At 40.3% G+C, this 18,638-nt stretch overlaps 1 protein-coding gene across 6 annotated transcripts in view; it reads left to right on the top strand.

The window, feature by feature from the left end:
* LOC122546175 (amine sulfotransferase-like) overlaps positions 1 to 18,638 on the top strand; it is a 120,593-nt gene that overhangs the window by 24,766 nt on the left and 77,189 nt on the right. For 2 of the 6 annotated variants that reach the window (XM_043684993.1, XM_043684998.1), the window contains exon 2: positions 16,994 to 17,209. The exons of 3 other annotated variants lie outside the window; for them this stretch is intronic. The gene's annotated coding sequence lies outside the window, so the exon portion shown is untranslated. Of the gene's footprint in view, positions 1 to 11,839; positions 12,518 to 16,993; positions 17,210 to 18,638 lie in introns of those variants that run through there. One more of the 6 variants, XM_043685001.1, reaches the window with a different exon arrangement.

Raw genomic sequence — 18,638 nt, 5'->3', positions numbered from 1 at the left:
AATTTAGGTGCAATCCGTCCTTCTTGTACAGGTCACTTCTACCCCAAAAGAGATTCCAATGATCCAAAAATGTGAATCCTTCTCCCATACACCAGCTCCTCAACCATGCATTCATCTGCTCTATCCTCCTATTCCTGTCCTCATTAGCTCGTAGCACCAGGAGTAATCCAGATATTACTACTCTCGAGGATCTCCTTTTTAATTTCCTGCCTAATTCCCTGTAATCTCCCTTCAGAATCTCAACCTTTTCCCTTCCTATGTCGTTGGTTCCAATGTGGACATTGACCTATTGCTGATCCCAACCTGGTGAGAACATTCTGCACCATGTCTGAGATATCCTTGATCCTAGCACCAGGGATGCAACACACCATTCTGATTTTTCGCTGCTGGCCACAGAAACGCCTGTCTGTACCTCGGACTAGAGAGTCCCCTAACACAATTGATCTCTTGGAAACCGACGTCACTCTCATTACATTGGAGCCAGTCTCAATACCAGAAACTTGGCTGTTTATGCTACGTACCCCTCAGTGTCCATCACCCCCTACACTTTCCAAAACAGCATACTTGTTTGAAATGGGGATAGCCACAGAAGACCCCTGCACTACCTGCCTACCTCTCTTACCTTTCCTGGAGTTAACCCATCTATGTGACTGTATCTGAGACTTTCTCCCTTTCCAATAACTGCCATCCATCTTCTCCTCTTGCTCTTATAAATTCCTCATCACCTCTAACTGCCTCTCCAACTGATCCATTCAATCTGATAGGATTCACAACCAATGGCATTTATTATGGATATAATCCGCAGTAACCCATAAACACTCTCTAAACTCCCACATCCGACAAGAAGAGTATATCACTCTACTAAGGGCCATTTTTGCTTCTTTCAATATACAGACCTAGAAAATAGCTCTGTCTTATTCCTCTACAAAACCCTGCTTCACGTTAAATTAATATTTATGGCTTATATTTTAAGATTAATCAAGAGACATAGCTCATTAAACATATAATCAAGAAAGAACCCACTCTACTCATTACTGCAGACTTATTTTAAGGCTGCACTTGAAATCCACTTTTCTGCTTCTGTCCTGCAACCTTTCCCAAACAGGTTCCTCCAAATCAGTTGTGAATTTCACTGTTTTGTAATTTTTCCAGACGCACTCCAATGTCCAGCGATACATGAATTCAACAGCAAAGGCAGTAACAGCTAACTCTGTCAGTTAGCAATGTGGGTTTCCTTCTCTCTCTATCTCCTGCGCTGACCTCACAATGTGCTTCCTTTGTCTGTTCTTCTCCTTTTTAAAACTGCTGTTGTTTTGACTTTTTCTTCTAAGTTCCAAAACAATGCAAAAGCATATAAAACAGCAATTGCTGCTCCTGGAATTCAAGGAAATAATCTCCAACAGTTAAAACACCTCAAAAAAGGAGCAGCTGTTCCAGCCAGAAAGTTTTCCCATCCTCCATCTTGGATTACCCAGAATCCTTGTTCTTGAGCTTCTTTCTCTATTTGTGCATTGTTTATTTCTGCTTAATTGAAAGATCTTTATGCAAAAGCTATTGGCTTCTCTTCACCATGGCATAATATGTGAGCAGCAACTGCTCCCATTCCATACTGTGAGGCTTTGCATGTAGTTGCAATCATAAGTTTGGGTCAGAATAGGTCAGGGCTTCTGACTTTAATGAAGTCTCTTTGGCTTGTGTCAAGGCTCTTTTACATTGATCTCTCCATTTCCAATTCTTCTTTTGGCATCATACATTGCTCAACAGCTTGAGAATGGTTATAAACCTGCCAAATTTAGCAATCCCAAAAATGATGGTAGTTTTTTTACATTTTCTTGAGCTGGTGCCTCCATTCTGGTGTTTACTTTCGAAGTTGACTTGTATAGTCCCCTTGGCCTAAGCATTCGATGGATGTCTGTAGACAAAAAAGGCACATTTGTCTTCCTTTATTCTTAGGCGATAATCTTAAGAATGTCTGCACAGAAGTATCTAAATTGTGGAAATGCTCTTTTACATTTCTCCTTGTGACTAACTGTTATGTAGGTTACTTTAAACGACTTTCAACCCACTTCAGATCTGGTCCATGTCATGTTGGAATACCACAGGTGCAGATGTGAATTCACATGTAAGTTTCTTATATTTGAATGGTCCTTTATGTGTTGCAATTGTCAAGAGTTTCTGTGACTCAGAATTTGTACTCATCTAGAGACAGGCTTGACTAAAAGGTCCGTTTTACTGAAAAGCTAACCTCCAGCTAGTCCAGCAAAAAGAGCATTGATTAAAGGCAACAGATACTGCTCAGCAGAAAGTACTGGATTAATAGTGATCTTAATATCACTGCATGTGTGTACCGAATACTTCTTTCTTCATCACTGGTATAATAGGTGTGGCCTAATCACTGATATTAACAGATTCAAGGAATCCTGTCTTGACCAACCTCTGTAATTCAGCTCGACTTTTGATTGCGTGATGCAGTAGATCTAGTCTTGCAAAATATTGCTTGATTCTCATCCTTCGTTTTCAATTTGAAAGAGATCTTTTCCATGCTTCCCAGATCCCGATTAGAAACATATTATTTAGATCAGTTTCAGAATCTAATAAGCAAATTGCTTCAGCCGAGTTGACTTTCATTTTCTCCAATCACCTTCTTCCCAATAAAGTTGGAACATTACCTTTGACAAGTTGTAAGGGCAAATCTTCAGATTGACCATAAAACTAAACATTTACATTGATAGCATCTCTTAAAGGGCCCACTTTACCTGCGTATCTTCTTAATGCAATATTTGAGTGCTACAGTACAATGTGACTCAGATGCTCTGATACACACTTTCAGATGTGAATGAAACCGCCTGACCTGCTGTTCACCTCTATTCTTAACAGTTTGTCATTCAGTAAGGGAGTGAGCCAATATGTTCAAATTGAGTTCCTTGTCCTTCTAGGTGGAAGTTGTGTGTTTGGAAGGTACTGTCTGAAGACATTTGATGAATTTTTGCAGTGCATCTTGTAGATAGTACACCTTTCTGCTACTGAATGTCAATGATAGAGGGAGTGCTTATGGATGTGGTGCCAATCAAGCAGGCTGTTTGACCTGGATGGTGTCAAGCTTCTTGAGTGTTGATAGAACTGCACTCATCCAGGCAAGTGACATTCCATCACACTCCTGACTTGTCTTGTAGATGGTGGACAGACTCTGGGGGGGGTCAGGAAGTGAGTAACTCGCCATAATATTCCTCAACTCTGATCTGCTCTTGTAGTCACTGTGTTTATGTGGCAAGTTCAGTTGAGTTTCTGGTCAATGGTAAGCCAAGGATTTGATAATGGGAGATTCAGTGGCTGTAACACTAGTGAATGTCAAAGGTAGATTGTCTCTTATTGGCGATGGTCATTATCTGGCATTTGTGTAGGGCAAACGTTACTTGCCATTTGTCTGCCCAAAGCCTGGATACAGCCCAAATCTTGTTGCATTTGAACATGGATTGCTTCAGTATCTGAGAAGTTGTGAATGGTGCTGAACATTTTGCAACCATCAGCGAACATTCCTATTTCTGACTTTATGATGGAGGGAAGGTCATTGATAAAACAGTTGAAGATGGTTGGGCCCAGAACATCACCCTGAGGAATTCCTGTGAAGATGTCATGTAGCTGAGATGACTGAATTGCAATAATATGAGAACAAGGATCATTATCCTAAGATTGAGCCAATCTTTGTTAACCTACCAGTGCACAACCCACTTGATAAGTCAAGGTTTGCTGGCATTAATCATGATAAAGTGTCAGTTGTGCACAACAATTGATTTCCTGAACCCATGCATGACAAAACATTGTTGCCAGGAAACAATAGAATCAGGTTTCCATAGAGGGAGCAAGGCCAAGTGCTGAGTTTTACAAAATGGTTAAGAAGTGCTAGCGAAGAATTACACCACTGGTACCAATCATCATTGTAGCACAGACTTAATCGGTTTCCTATACTCTACAGATGAGAGACAATGTAATATGGAGAAGGCATATAGATCAACTCTTATTAACCAGAACAAGTATGCCAGGGTGACATCAATTAAGATTCTTAAATAATTGTGCCACTGGAGACCTGGATACACCTGAGAACAGAGCAAAAACTGGACCATGTAAAGGAGACAGTATCTTACTGGAAAATATCATGACATTGTGCAAATCTCTGACTATTCAGTTATTTCAGGAAAAGGCAACAACAGATGATGTTCCTAGTGCATCTAAAAACCACAGGGTTAAACCCAATTAGAAAAGTAAACAGGTGCATGAGGTGCATAACACTCATACAGAAATCAATAACTTCCAGAATATCTTACTGACTGACTGTTGGATGTAACATTGTAAACATTGTGAATGTTTTCATTTCAGAAACCATTGTAAAGGGGAGGAATGTTTTGTCTTTGTGTAAGTATGGTGGACTGTCATCAGCTGCAGACCAGTGTTCGTAATAATATGTGAATAAATTTTAATCTGCATTTAGTTGTTATTTGCCAAAGAACGTTTAACGTACCACTTCACAAAGTTTTATAGGAGTTTTTAGAGGAGTTGTGTGTATTATTTATATAGTTACACAGTAGAGGAGTTGTGTGTATTATTTATATAGTTACACAGTTTAAATGTTTTGTTAGTAATCTTTTCATCTTTGTTCAAATAAGCTCAGTTTCCAATAAACACTTTTTTGTGACTTGTAATCTGACCGTCTTGTTTCTGTATACTGAGCTTTATACAGCCTGATTTACGCAATCAGTAATATTAGTTTCCTTTTAAATTCAAATTTTGTTGTGCCAGTGGAGAAGTAGGACAAAGAAAGAAATCAATTCACCCATTTTAACTGGATTGTAACAAAATTGATAACTTAGTTAAACAACAGTTGAAATTGCAATATTGTTTCTAATTAAAATAACTATGAAATGTTTGAAGTGAATGTTTCTCATGAATTTCTAATTTTGCAAATTTGCAGAGCAATGTCTGTCCGTTATTAGCATCATGACAAAATACATTGCATCTAATAGAAGCCAATCATCCTTGTACATCTGTACCTGCTGTTTGTGTTGTGCTTTGTCCCATATCTCTGCTTTTTGTCTGTAATCTTCACAGCCCCAAGCACATGAATGACTCACTTGTAGCCCTATGGAACCACGTTTCAACAGATTTTCAGGCAGAATATTCCAGATCCCAACAGCTCTCTCCTTTTCAAAATTGAAAACTGCTATGAGGTTACCTTCCAACTTTCCGAGGAGATCAGTCCGAAGTTTTCCTACCTCTCCTCATTGCTACATTGCCTTATCCTTGGCACAGTAAATCATTGCTTACCACTGCTTCAGCAAATGTTGTCCTTGTTTAATATCTGAACTGCAATCTGTGAATGAAATGCACTGAACATCATGAAATTTGCTATGAGGTCTTCTGTGCACCACATGATACGCCCTGATGTGATCTTAGTGGTGTGTTTGATGTGAGTAAGAAAGGTGTCTCAAGTTAGAAGTGTTGCTATTTGCTATTGTTATTTCAGTTTCTTGAGGAGACAAATTGAACACCGTGCGTGACTTAATTATTTGCAGGGGCAAGGTAAATTGAATTGCTTAATATTGATTCTTCTGCTTGATGGGGATGCTGCAGGAGATTTCAAGTTTAATGGTGCTTCTGAAGAGACATGTTTGATTTGAAATGTTAATTTTGTTTTTTTTCTCTACAAATGCAGTCAGACCTGCTAAGTTTCTCCAGCACTTTCTGTTGCTATTTCAGGTTGCTATCATTCACAGTACTTTGCTTTTATTATAGGGGCTTTAAGGAACATCTCATATCATTTTGCATTCAAATATGAAAACCTGGATGACCAAGACATTTGTTTCAAGAATATTTCTCTCTGTACACTAAGCCTTCTTTCAAGGAATATTGTGTCAGAGAACACATTGACTTCAAGATCTTAGCAGGGTCTTTAACTTTCCAAATATTGACTGCGAATACTATAGTTCAAGTACTTTACATGGGTCAGTTTTGTCCAATGTGTGCAGGAGGTTTTCCTGACAGGCCAACAAAGGGCGAGGCCACATTATATTTGGTACTGGGTAATGAACCCAGCCAGCTGTTAGATTCGGAGGTAGGTGAGCACTTTGGTGATAGTGACCACAATTCGGTTATGTTTACTTTAGTGATGGAAAGGTATAGGTATATATCGCAGGGCAAGATTTATAGAAAGGCAATTATGATGCGATGAGGCAAGATTTAGGATGCATAGGATGGGGAAGGAAACTTCAGGGGCTGGGCACAATTGAAATGTGGAGCTTATTCAAGGAACAGCTATTGTGGATCCTTGATAAGTATGTATCGGTCAGGCAGGGTGCAGGAGCCGTGGTTTATTAAGGAAGTTGAATTTCTTATCAAGAAGAAGAAGGTTTATGTTAGGATGAGATATGATGGCTCAGTTAGGGCACTTGAGAGTTACATGTTAACCAGGAAGGACCTAAAGAGAGAGTTAAGAAGAACCAGGAGGGGACATGAGAAGTCATTGGCAGATAGGATCAAGGAAAACCATACAGCTTTCTATAGGTTTATCAGGAATAAAAAAATGACTAGAGTAAGATTAGGCCAATCAAGGATAGTAGTGGGTAGTTGTACCCACCACTGGAGTCAGAGGAGATAGGGGAAGTGCTAAATGAATACTTTTCATCAGTATTCACACTGGAAAACGACAATGTTATCAAGGAGAATGCTGAGGTACAGGCTACTAGACTAGATGGGATTAAGATTCACAAAGAGGAGGTGTTAGCAATTCTGGAAAGTGTAAAAATAGATAAGTCCCCTGGGCTGGATGGGATTTATCCTAGAATTCTCTAGGAATCCAGGGAGGAGATTGCCAAGCCTTTGGCTTTGATCTTTATATCATCATTTTCTACAGGAATAGTGCCAGAAGACTGGAGAACAGCAAGTGTTGTTCCCTTGTTCAAGAGGGGAATAGGGACAACTCTGGTAATTATAGACCAGTGAGCCTTACTTCGGTTTTGGGTAAAGTGTTGGAAAGAGTTATAAGAGATAGGATTTATAATCATCTAGAAAGGAATAAGTTAATTAGGTATAGTCAACATGGTTTTCTGAAGGGTAGGTCGTGCCTCACAAACTTTATTGAGTTCTTTGAGAAGGTGACCAAACAGGTGGATGAGGGTAGAGCCCGTTCATGTGGTGTACAGAGGAACCTCGATTATCCGAATACCAATTATCCGAAAATTGGATTATCCAAAGGAGATCTCGAGGTCCCAGTAGAAACATTATATCAAAGATGTGTTTCAACAGTGATTGCTTCTTTTGTTTACAGTGATTAAATAGGCACCGTCTCAAAATGACTGACCTCCCGCCCCTTCTCTCTCCCCACACTTTCCCTGGAGTTCTATAGGGGGGTGTACCCTAAACCCCCCCTTCCCCAGATAATCTCTCCAACATTGTTCTGTACAGGGCAAACGTGGAACCTCTCAAAAAGTTGCAGTAAAACGTTCTGTGTGTGGCTCTGTGTGTGTCTGTGCTATTTGGAGACTTACCCCACAAAGGCAGCTGCAGCAGCAGTCTTGCTGTTGGTGTACAGTCCGGCTGCCCCTGAGAGGGGTCGCTGTGGACGGGGTTTGGGGTGGGGGGCATTGTTGGATGGGTTTGGGGAGCTGGGGGGGTGGTGTTGGATGGGTTGGGGGGGGCAGTGTTGGGGGTGGGGGCTTGTACGCTACAGGCTCCTGAATGGGGAGCAGACTTTTAAAACTCCGAGCCCCAGAGGAAAGCCATTTAATCGATTAACTGAATAATCGATTATCCGAATGAAATAGTGTCTGCCCATCTCATTTGGATAATTGAGGTTCCCCTGTATATGGGTTTCAGTATGGTGTTTGATAAGGTTCCCCACAGTAGGCTATTGCACAAAATATGGAAGCATGGGATTGAGGGTGACTTAGCAGTTTGGATCAGAAATTGGCTAGCTGAAAGAAGACAGATGGGAAATATTCATCCTGGATGTTCAGTTACTAGTGGTGTACTGCAAGGATCTGTGTTGGGTCCACTGCTGTTTGTGATTTTTATAAATGACCTGGATGAAGGCATGGAAGGATGGGTTAGTAAATTTGCAGATGATACTAAGGTCGGTAGAGTTGTGGATAGTGATGAAGGCTGTTGTAAGTTACAGAGGGACATAGATAAGCTGCAGAGCTGGACTGAGAGGTGGCAAATGGAGTTTAGTGTAGAAAAGTGTGAGGTGATTCACTTTGGTCGGAATAACAGGAATGCAGAGTACTGGGCTCATGGTAAGATTCTTGGTCGTACAGATGAGCAGAGAGATCTCGGTGTCCATTTACATAGATCCTTGAAAGTTGCCACCCAGGTTGATAGGGTTGTTATGAAGGCTTTTATTGGCAGAGGGATTGAGTTTCAGAACCATGAGGTCATGTTGCAGCTGTACAAAACTCTGGTGCAGCCACACTTGTAATATTGCACACAGTTCTGGTCACTGCATTTTAGGAAGGACGTAGAAACTTTGGAAAGGGTTCAGAGGAGGTTTACTAGGATGTTGCCTGGTATGGAGGGAAGGTCTGATGAGGAAATGCTGAGGGATTTGAGGCTGTTTTTGTTAGATAGAAGAAGGTTGAAAGGTGACTTAATTGAGACATATAAGATAATCAGAGGGTTAGATAGGTTAGACTATGAGAGCCTTTTTTCCTTGGATTGCGATGGCTAGCATGAGGGTATGTAGCTTTACATTGAGGGATGATAGATATAGGACAGATGTCAGAGGTAGTTTCTTTACTCAGAGAGTAGTAAGGGTATGGAATGCTTTGCCTGCAACGGTAGTAGATTCGCCAACTTTAAATACATTTAAGTCGTCATTGGACAAGCATATGGATGTACATGGAATAGTGTAGGTTAGATGGGCTTCAGATTGGTTTCACAGGTCAGTGCAACATCGAGGGCTGAAGGGCCTGTACTGCGCTGTAATGTTCTATGTTCTAAGATACAGCTTCTCCTAGATAATGCTCTCGGTCATCCTGTCAACCTTGATGGCCTGTCAGAAATTTCAATGTGTTTTTCCTGTCGCCTAACTTTTTCTATTCTAGGATCATAGAGATTTTACAACACAGTAAAACGCTATTTGGCCCATCATATTTCTGCTGGTCATCAAATATCTATCTTGGCCTGTGGCCTTTTATACAATGGCATTTCAAGTGCTCATCCAGTTGGCTCTAAAATGCCTTGAGGGTTTCTGCCACTTTTGAGCAGTGAGTTCCAGATACCCACAGTCTTCTGGCTGAAAAGGATTGACAGGCAATGGCTCAGTGTGTAATAGCAACAATCAAGGCTTATTGTTTACATTTTACATTCTCGTTGTTCACCCCAGAATTGGATGGTGAGAATAAAGCAATAGTAAAGGAATAATGTAATGCATAATATCCTCAAGGATATCAACAACATTGCTCATTTGATGGGATAAAGTTAATGGTGTATGAGAAAAAAAATGTCCTGAATGTGGTAATGACCTCAATGGAGTTAACGACATTGTCTATGAAGTTCAGCAGGAGACCACTATCCAGCAGAGGACATTGGCTTTGAAGAGATGGTGGAAACTGATGAATAACGTGATCAATCATAGCATTAACCTCTCAAGGAAATCTATTAATGGATGAAAAATAGAGTCCTGTCCAACCCTCTTTTGATAAATCTTTAAAGGTCATTGATAATCGTGTCCCTTTTGTCGCATTAATTCCACTGGAATCTGGCTTCTCAAATGATGCTGCCTTTAATTTGAAACCAAAATCATCTCATCTTAAGGCATTGAACCTCTGAATATAAAAGATGCTTGTGTGCGTGAGCTCCTTCGGGAAAGCTCTGATAATATGAATCATTCATTAAACACCAGTAAACAATTTCCTCTTTCAACCCATTCCCAAGGTCACTGTTGAGATGAACCATTCTCCATATTTTCTGTGCATCCTCTTAGCAAAGGACATGTCAATGACAAAATTCACCATCACCTCCAAATGTGCCAGTTAAGCCTTTAGCTGACTGAGAAAGAGCATTTGAGGACCAATATTTCATACCTGAGACCAAGTTAGTTTACTTGGCAGCAGTGATTTTCCCGGCTTTATATGCTTCAGAGATATGGAAAATCAATGGCAGGCACTTCAAAACACTGAGAGTGGGTAGAACATTGATGGATACAGTCTAATGTGGGGAAATGTGAAATTGTCCACATTGGCAAGAAGAATAGTAAAGCAGCACATCACGTAAATGGAGAGAGTTTGCAGAACTCTGTGATACAGAGAGATCAGGTTATCATGATACTTGAATCAGAAAGGTTGGTGTGCAGGTACAGCAATTAATTAATTGAATATGTAAGTAGAAATGTTTTACTAGATTTAATATGCAAGATCACACTCCTGAGAACAGAATTCAGAGAGGGATCACTTGACTGGTTCCTGGGATGAAAGAGTTATTTTAGGGGGAAAGGCAAGACAGGTTTTGAGCTGGATATATTTGATTATAGAAGAATGGGGGATATCTTATTAAAACTATAAGGCTCTGAAAGGACTTTACAGGGTAGAGGCTAAAAAGATGTTTCCTCTTGTGGAACGCCTAGAACACAGTTTAAATATTAAGGTTCTCACATTTAAGACGGAAATGAGGAGGAATCTTTTCTCAGATGGTTTTAGGTATTTGGAATTCTCTTCAGTGGAGGCAGGGTCAGTGAACATTTTAAAGCAGAGGGCGATAGATTTTTGACAAATAGGAGTTCAGTGGTTAGCACTGTTACCTCACAGCGCCAGGGACCTGGGTTCGATTCCCGGCTCGGGCAACTGTCTGTGGGTTCTCCCCTTGACTGTGTGGGTTTCCTCCGGGTGCTCCAGTTTCCTCCCACAGTCCAAAGATGTGCAGGTCAGGTGAATTGGCAATGCTAAATTGTCTATAGTGTTCGGTGGATTAGTCATGGGTGTGGGATATAGGTAAAGTAGTGTTACTTCTGCAATCATAATTACTTATGCAAGTTAATGCACTCACACCAGTGTATAATTGTTTCAACCCAAGAGCTGAGTCAACAAGAATGAAAACTATGTGGAGGAAATATATATTTGTTTTTGTATTAGCTTCAATGTGAATGCAAGAATGAAACGTGCCTGCTAACAATGGTAGACAAATAGATACAGTGCTGTGAAGCAGATATGCTGTGCCAGATATGATTGTGCAAGCAGTAGTTATAAGCATCTGTTTCCCACTTTTGCAAAAACACAAAAACAAACCCCAATTAAAAGGTCATAAGGATCAATATGGTTGGGGAAAGGGAGGAAATCGCACATGTGGAGGAAGTAGATAATCATGAAGAAGGATATACCTAACAATGGGCCACAGCAGGATGTGGTAAAATGGCCGAGTAAAACTTGTACTTTGTTATGCACAAGGCCGGATACGGCAAGAGATAAACAATAGTAATGGGCACCGGGTTTGGAGTAGTGAATCCTATATAAGATATGTACTTGCTAAACTCTGTGTGCCTTACCTCAGGCACCTCACTTGCAAGCGTATAATAAATATACGGATTGCTTCAGATCTTGTCTCGGACTGAAATTATTGAAGTGAGTGAGCTTTGATTCTCACATGGGTTAATGTAGGGGAATGGGTGGGTTGCTCTTTAGAGGGTCGGTGTGGACTTGTTGGACTGAAGGGCCTGTTTCCATACTGTAGAGAGTCTAATCTAAACAGCAAAGTGGAATTGAGACCACAATTAGATCAACATTGATTTTCTTAAATGGCAGAGCAGGCTTGGGGGACTAACTAGCCTCTTCCTGCTTCTAATTTGTTTGCAGGAGGGGCATTGTGAGAAGGTGGGTGGGTAACAAGAGGGGTTGAGCAGTGATCAGGGACAGGAGGGAGTTGACTGCTGGGAGGGTGATAGGAAGGGTAGACGGCAGGAGGGTGAGCAGCAGTTGATGGGGATCTGGAGTAAGGGATTTGATTTTAGCGCATTTTTATTTCCTGGGTGGATGGCTGTGAAAATTATTTAAAGTGATTGAAAACAAAAACATAAATTGCTGAAGAAACTCTGCAGGTCTGGCAGCATCCGTGGAGAGAAAGCAGAGTTAATGTTTTGGGACCAGCGACTCTTCTTCCACTGTTTCATTCCAGATTTCCAGCGTCCCGTAGTTCTTTGCTTAGTTTCAATGTAATTGGTTGCTTGAAAAACTTGTCACTCATCACCGCAGTTCCTGTTGAGAGCGAATACAGAATAACGCAATCAGTCTCCCATGGAAAGAGTTACAGTGGTCGCCACCGATATCAACACATCTGTCGGCAAGGCTTTCTTCCAAGTTGGCAACTAAACAGGATTAGCTGCTGGTCACGACGGTTTGTGAGGCTAGAACTATCTTAATTCGATGCAGTGCCTTCCATTGCAGCCACAAATGCTCCGGTTTTGCATCCTCGCTCCATTCTGAGGGATTGGGGAAGCAATGAAATCAGAAGGCGAGCAGGCGGATTCCTGAAAGTGCAGGTGCAAGTCTAGACTATGCTTTTTACCTGTCGAGGAATAATCTTTGTTTTTAAATTTCAGTATTGCAGCCAGCATTAACGGTACAGGTCAGAGATCTGGAGCCAAGAGGCCCGCAGAACTTTTAACTGAGAAGCTAAGCTGGTCAGATGTTCGTTTTTTTTAGATTAGATTCGGTTCCTTACAGTGTGGAAACAGTTAGGCCCAACATGTCCACATCGACCCACCGAAGAGTAACCCACCCATACCCGTTTCCCTCTGACTAATGCAATTGGCAATTTGGCATGGCCAATTCACAGGACCTGCACAGCTTTAGATTGTGGGAGGAAACCCACGCAGACTCGGGGAGAATGGGCACAGTGTTTGCACAATGTGGATTGCTGGGAAGACATAAGAATTAGCAAACATATTGTCAAAAGTATCAATTGTTACAATTATTGACAATTATTACAAAAGGGAACTAACACAGCTGCAGTGCCTTATCGAAATATATAAGTCTAACTACTTAATGTAACAAGGGATTTGGGAACAGGGGCTATCTTCCAATGACTTGTCTATATTTATAATACTTGGTTGTGATGAAACAACTTCAACACTTATTTTGCACTACGAAAGATGGTCAAAGGATGTCAACTTCAAACCCACTCCCCAACCCCACAACCTGCCCCAAATTCTGGATGGTGAAAGTCCTGTATTAACTCTAATTTTGCATTTAGCACCCCTGCAAAGCAGAAGAAGTATTTTCTAAAATGTTTTGGTGTTTTCAGAATCACAAAGTCATGCTACATCAATCTAAGCATACACAGAATGTTACTGTCATAGTTTTTTTTAAAATCTGCAATGAAATGTGTTGTATTGTGAGGAATATGCACTGCAAAAGAGCTGACTCGATTTCCTTCAATTTCCAAAGCGGTCAAAGTAGTGGATCTCAAAGGAACAACTGGAGGTCGCTAAAGATGTTGGGACAGTTGTTCTCTATGTTTTCTTTAAAGTGTATAATACTTGAAGTTCCCAGGTTACACTGTTCCTTGCTGTACTGCTCTCTACCCTTATTACATCGATGATGCTGGATTAGTGGTGCTGGAAGAGCACAGCAGTTCAGGTTGTTGACCCTGGGTTTGCAGGAGGTGCAGTGCCTCATGCCGCAATCATACTTCTTCCTCGGTCCCAAGTCTCCTGTCCCTGCATTGAGCTCTAAGTAAGTCAACGTTCTAAGATATCTGGCAAATTAACAGGAATGGGTAGCCAGTCCATACAGGTGAACATCTAAACACTAACAAGGAGCAATCCTTCCACAGAACAAGCAAATTTTTCTCTTGTATCAAATGGTTAAGATGATCTTCTTCTCCCGTGGTACAGGAGCTTTAGCTGCTAGATTGTTGAGCCATTGACCCCCTTTAGTGGCAGGGTCAGGATGTTTCATTTTGATCCTCTAGTCCAACTGATTCCACCTTACACAAGAGGGACTGTCTCTGACCTGTCTGGCTTAACTCTCAACATCATTGTGCTCAGGCAACTTGCACAATTAAATGACACAGTGATCCCAGTTGTATCACTACATTTTAGATGTTCCAGTCCTAAACCCTAACAGAATATCACCTACCCACCCCTCTATCCATGCCATGTCTCTGCTCCCTTGCCAACTGCAGAGGTTTCTGAAGTGCAATGCAGCCAACCAGGACTCAGGTTGTTCCCTCACTAGCCACACCCCTGTGTCACCCTACTGCCAGTAATGGGGGCAGAAGTCCATTTTTCAATGGTTCTCAAGTCTTTCTGACTCTGTGAAAATCTGAACCAAAATACAGATCCTTGAAGATAAAGAGAAGCTTTACCTGATTGGTCCCAAGGATAAGAGACTTGAGCTACAAAATTAGCTTGAAGATGTATAGTTTATCTTGTTGGGAAAAGGAAGTTAAGGAGCAATCTATGAGAAGTGTATGAGAATATGACTGGTTTAGATATGGTAGCTTAAGAAAAGTTGCTCCCATTAGCTGTTCACTCACTAAAGGATACAGATTTAAGTTTTATTTTAATGTAAGAGACCCAGGAGTGATTTGAAGAAGCACATTTTCATGTAGGACAATTAAAGTCTTGGAACTTGCAGTTATGAGAGTGGTGAACACAGACAATTAATGATTTTAAAATCAAATTGAATAGACCATTGAGGGAAATAAACTCGCAAGGCTACAAGAATGATGAAAAATATCAGACTTACTGGCTTGCTGTACAGAGCCATCATGGAGTAAATGAATAGCTTTGATCTATGCTGTAATACTGCTGCTATTCTGCAGTCAGTCTCTCCTTGCATGTGATAAAGCAGGTGTCATAACTTCAGCAGCTAATTTTAGAGAAGTGCTTCTGCCATAAACACATTTCTTGAGACACCTAAACTTGCAACCTCTATCTAAAAGAGTAAGGGTAGCAGATGTATAAGCGCACCTCCACTGTTTCTAAAGGCTCAAAATTATGGAAGTCCCTTCCTAACAGAATTATGAGTGTTTCTATGCTCTGAAGATTGTCAAGTTTTAAGGCAGCAGCTCCCCATCGTCTTTTCCATAGCAATTAGGTTGGGTAATTATGCTAGCCCAGCCAATGGTGTTTATATCACGGGAAATAATTTTAAAATGGGGGCACCAGTAGTTGGAGAATGTTTATTTCCTGCATAGCCTCACTAACCTAGAGTCATACAGCATACAGACCTTTTGATCCAACTCATCCCGCTGACCAGAAATTTCAACCTGACCTTGTCCTATCTGCCAGCATTCGGTCCATATCCCTCTAAACCCTTCCTATTCATATACACATCCAGATGCCTTTTAAATGTTGTCATTGTATCAGCCTCCACCACTTCCTCTGGCAACTCATTCCATACATGCACCATACGCTACGTGAAAATGTTACCCCATGCCCGCTTTAAATCTTTTCCCACTCACCTTAAACCTATACCCTCTAGCTCTGGACTCCCCTATCCTCGTGGAAAATACCCTGGCTATTCACTCAATTCATGGCCCTCATGATTCTATAAATTTCTTGTAAGGTCACACCTCAGCCTCTGATGCTCCAGGGAAAAAGCCCCAGGCTATTCAGAGTCTCCGTATGATTTAAACCCTCCAGTCCCGACAAAATCTTTGTAAATCTTTTCTGCACCTTCCCAAGTTTAACAACGTAGTTTCTATAGAAGGGTGACCAGAATTGTACACAGTATTCCAAAAGAGGTCTCAGCAATGACCTGTACAGCAGCAACATGACATCCCAACTCCTATACTCAATGTTTTGACCAACAAAGGAAAGCATGCTATTCTTTTGCACGAGTGATTTCACTTTTTTTTCAAAGGCATTAATAAAATGTCATTCCCAGTAGCAAACGTATTGTTCCAACTTTAGAATTAATGATGTCTGTGCCAGCTTGTAGGTAGATGGTAAACCAGCAGGAAAATAAAGAGTGAGAAACTAAATGTTTACTGCAAATTCTTTCACAATTTTTGCTAGATCCTAAAAATCCATTTCCTGTCATTTCTAGCTCCAGACATCTATGTATATGGAAAGTTCTGCAAGCTGTTCTGCAGATGAATTAATCATCCCCTGCAGGTTTGCTCTTTCTGCTGCCTCTGGATGATTCAATATGTTCAAGTGCAGGAATGTGAAACTTTACTCCGTTGTTCCTCTCCGAACTGATTATCCGTTAACTAACGTGACTAACTGTATGAAACCACAAAATAGAGCTGAAGTTTCACTTTGTGTAATTCGAGCAGAGAAGATTTTTCCAGCATTACAAATTCTGGAAAATGTTCAACAACTATTATCTGGTGTGATTTCCACCCCCTACAAACTAAAGATAAGCTAGAGTACAGAGGATAATAAGACTGAAAGCTGTAAAACAATGTACATTCAGTAATGAACTCAAAAACGTAAAGTGAGGCAGTATTGATTTATTATGTGTTCTGTAAGGAAGATTGTTCCCTGGAGTTTCATGAAAAGAAAGGGCAACAGCAGCAGAGAAGGTAGATTTTGGAATGGAAAACATTGAAATTTGCTGACAATATTTATTTGCATTTTTAAAAATTGTTTGATTGAATAAATTGCATTATGAAAAGTTCTGCTTTCAGGATAAGAGCTATATACCTGTGAGCACAAAATGAATGTGAATGAACAGAAACTTTTATAAAAATTTATTTATTTCAGTTTTTTTGTTTATTGATCTATTAGTTAATCAAAATTTCTGTGTTCTCCCAATTATCCAACACAATTTTGGTGTTGATTAGTGAAAACTCTGGTGTTAATATTTCCTGTTATTATGCTACAAAGTTTATCTGGTATGTAATGGTAAGGATGCTGATTCACAAGACTGCAGTGTCTTTCTTTCCAAAATGCAGCAAGATTTCTGCACAGTCGTTTAGTTAATACCAAAAAGTACTGTACTGATGGAGTTGCTGTACGGTTGGACAAGATATTAAACTAAAACTCCCTTTTCCTATTCAGATAGACGTTAAATCGCCTGTTGGAAGAGGAACAGGCAATTTCCAGGTGTCCATTCTGCTTTCATTGAGAAGGACCTCAAACAGGTTTTCCAGTTGCACATCTCACTTGTTTGTGGAACATTCCTGTGTACACATTGGCTCCAGCTGTGCCTGTGTAAGGAAAATTTCACAATTCAGAAGGAATCTTCGGATTTGAAGTGCTTTGTAACGTGATAAGGTATTATTTAAATGCAAATTATTTCTTTGCTTTACTTGCTAATTGGGGTGGATTATTATTTGAATTAACATTAGCTGATTCATTTCCAAGCCTATTTTTCCCTCAGCTAAAACATGTTTATACATCTGTATATCTTGTGGGCCATTTGTTTTTTTTGTCCATGTTAATTATTGATTTGTGTAAATAGCTTTCAGCAGTGATTTATAAATGTTGCATTTTAAGGTTAATCAGAGTGAAGTTATATTGTGTGCATGAGCAAAAGAAAACATGCAAATAATTTAAATTCATCTTTCTTAGCACAGAACATAACCTAGTTAGAAAAAATAAACCTGCAAATTTAAGTCCCACAGTCCACAGCCTTTGAGGAAAATAATTTCCAGATTTCACTATCTTTTGTGTAAAAATGTACTCCTTTATTATTTCCATCATTAATATCTTGTTGTCATTACGAGACCGTGAAGGTTATGCTGAATTTACAAGAGCAGGGAGATGGTGTTGAACTTAATAAGACACTTGTTAGACCACAGCTGCTGTATTGTCTACTTTTCTGGGTGCTGCACTATTGGCAGGGTGTGGGCGGAGTGCAGAGAATACAGAAGACATTTACAAGAATGTTCCAAGGATTTATGAGATTAAATTGGAGAGTTTGAGACTGTGATTTGACAGATGCTTTCAAATCAAAAGGGGGTGCATAGAGTAGACAGGAAAAATGGTTCCTACTGATAAAAGTGAGATTTAAAACTGTTTGCAAATGCAGTAAATGCGCTGTGAGAAAAAGCTTTTTCACACATTAATGTACTGCAGGAACTATGGTGGAGACAGGTTCAACTGAGGCATTCAAGAGGGCATTGGATGATTATTCAAATGGAAACAATGTGCAGGAGTCTTGGGAAAAAGTACAAAATTAACACTAAGTCACGATGCTCATTTGGAGAGCCAGTACAAGCATGATGGGCCAAATGACCTCTGTCTCCACCCTAATACTTATGTGATTCTATGAAGTCTATTAATGCGGATTCCTGGTCTTGATTTCTCTATTTGAAGAAATAGTCTCCTTGTTTCTGTCTTATCCTTTTAACATTTTGAGTGCTTCAATCAAATTATGCTTCAATGTTCTGTACACAAGAGGTGAATTGGCTATGCTAACTTGTCCATAGTTGTTAGGTGCATTAGTCAGAGGGGTGGGTGGGTTACTCTTAGGAGGATCAGTGTGGACTTGTTACGCTGAAGGGCCTGTTTCCACACTGTAGGGAATCTTATCTAATCTAAAAAAAAAGGGAACATAAACCAAGTTTATGTGACCTGTCTTCAGAAGAGGTGCTGCATTTTGGGAAAGCAAATCTATACACTTAATGGTAAGGTCCTAGGGAGTGTTGTTGAACAGAGAGACCATGGAATGCAGGTTCATAGCTCCTTGAAAGTGGAGTCA

This window comes from Chiloscyllium plagiosum, chromosome 3, assembly GCF_004010195.1.
Source record: "Chiloscyllium plagiosum isolate BGI_BamShark_2017 chromosome 3, ASM401019v2, whole genome shotgun sequence".
NCBI lineage: Eukaryota > Metazoa > Chordata > Chondrichthyes > Orectolobiformes > Hemiscylliidae > Chiloscyllium > Chiloscyllium plagiosum.
Note: the sequence above shows the minus strand (reverse complement) of the source record. Positions and strands in the feature narration are given on the sequence as shown.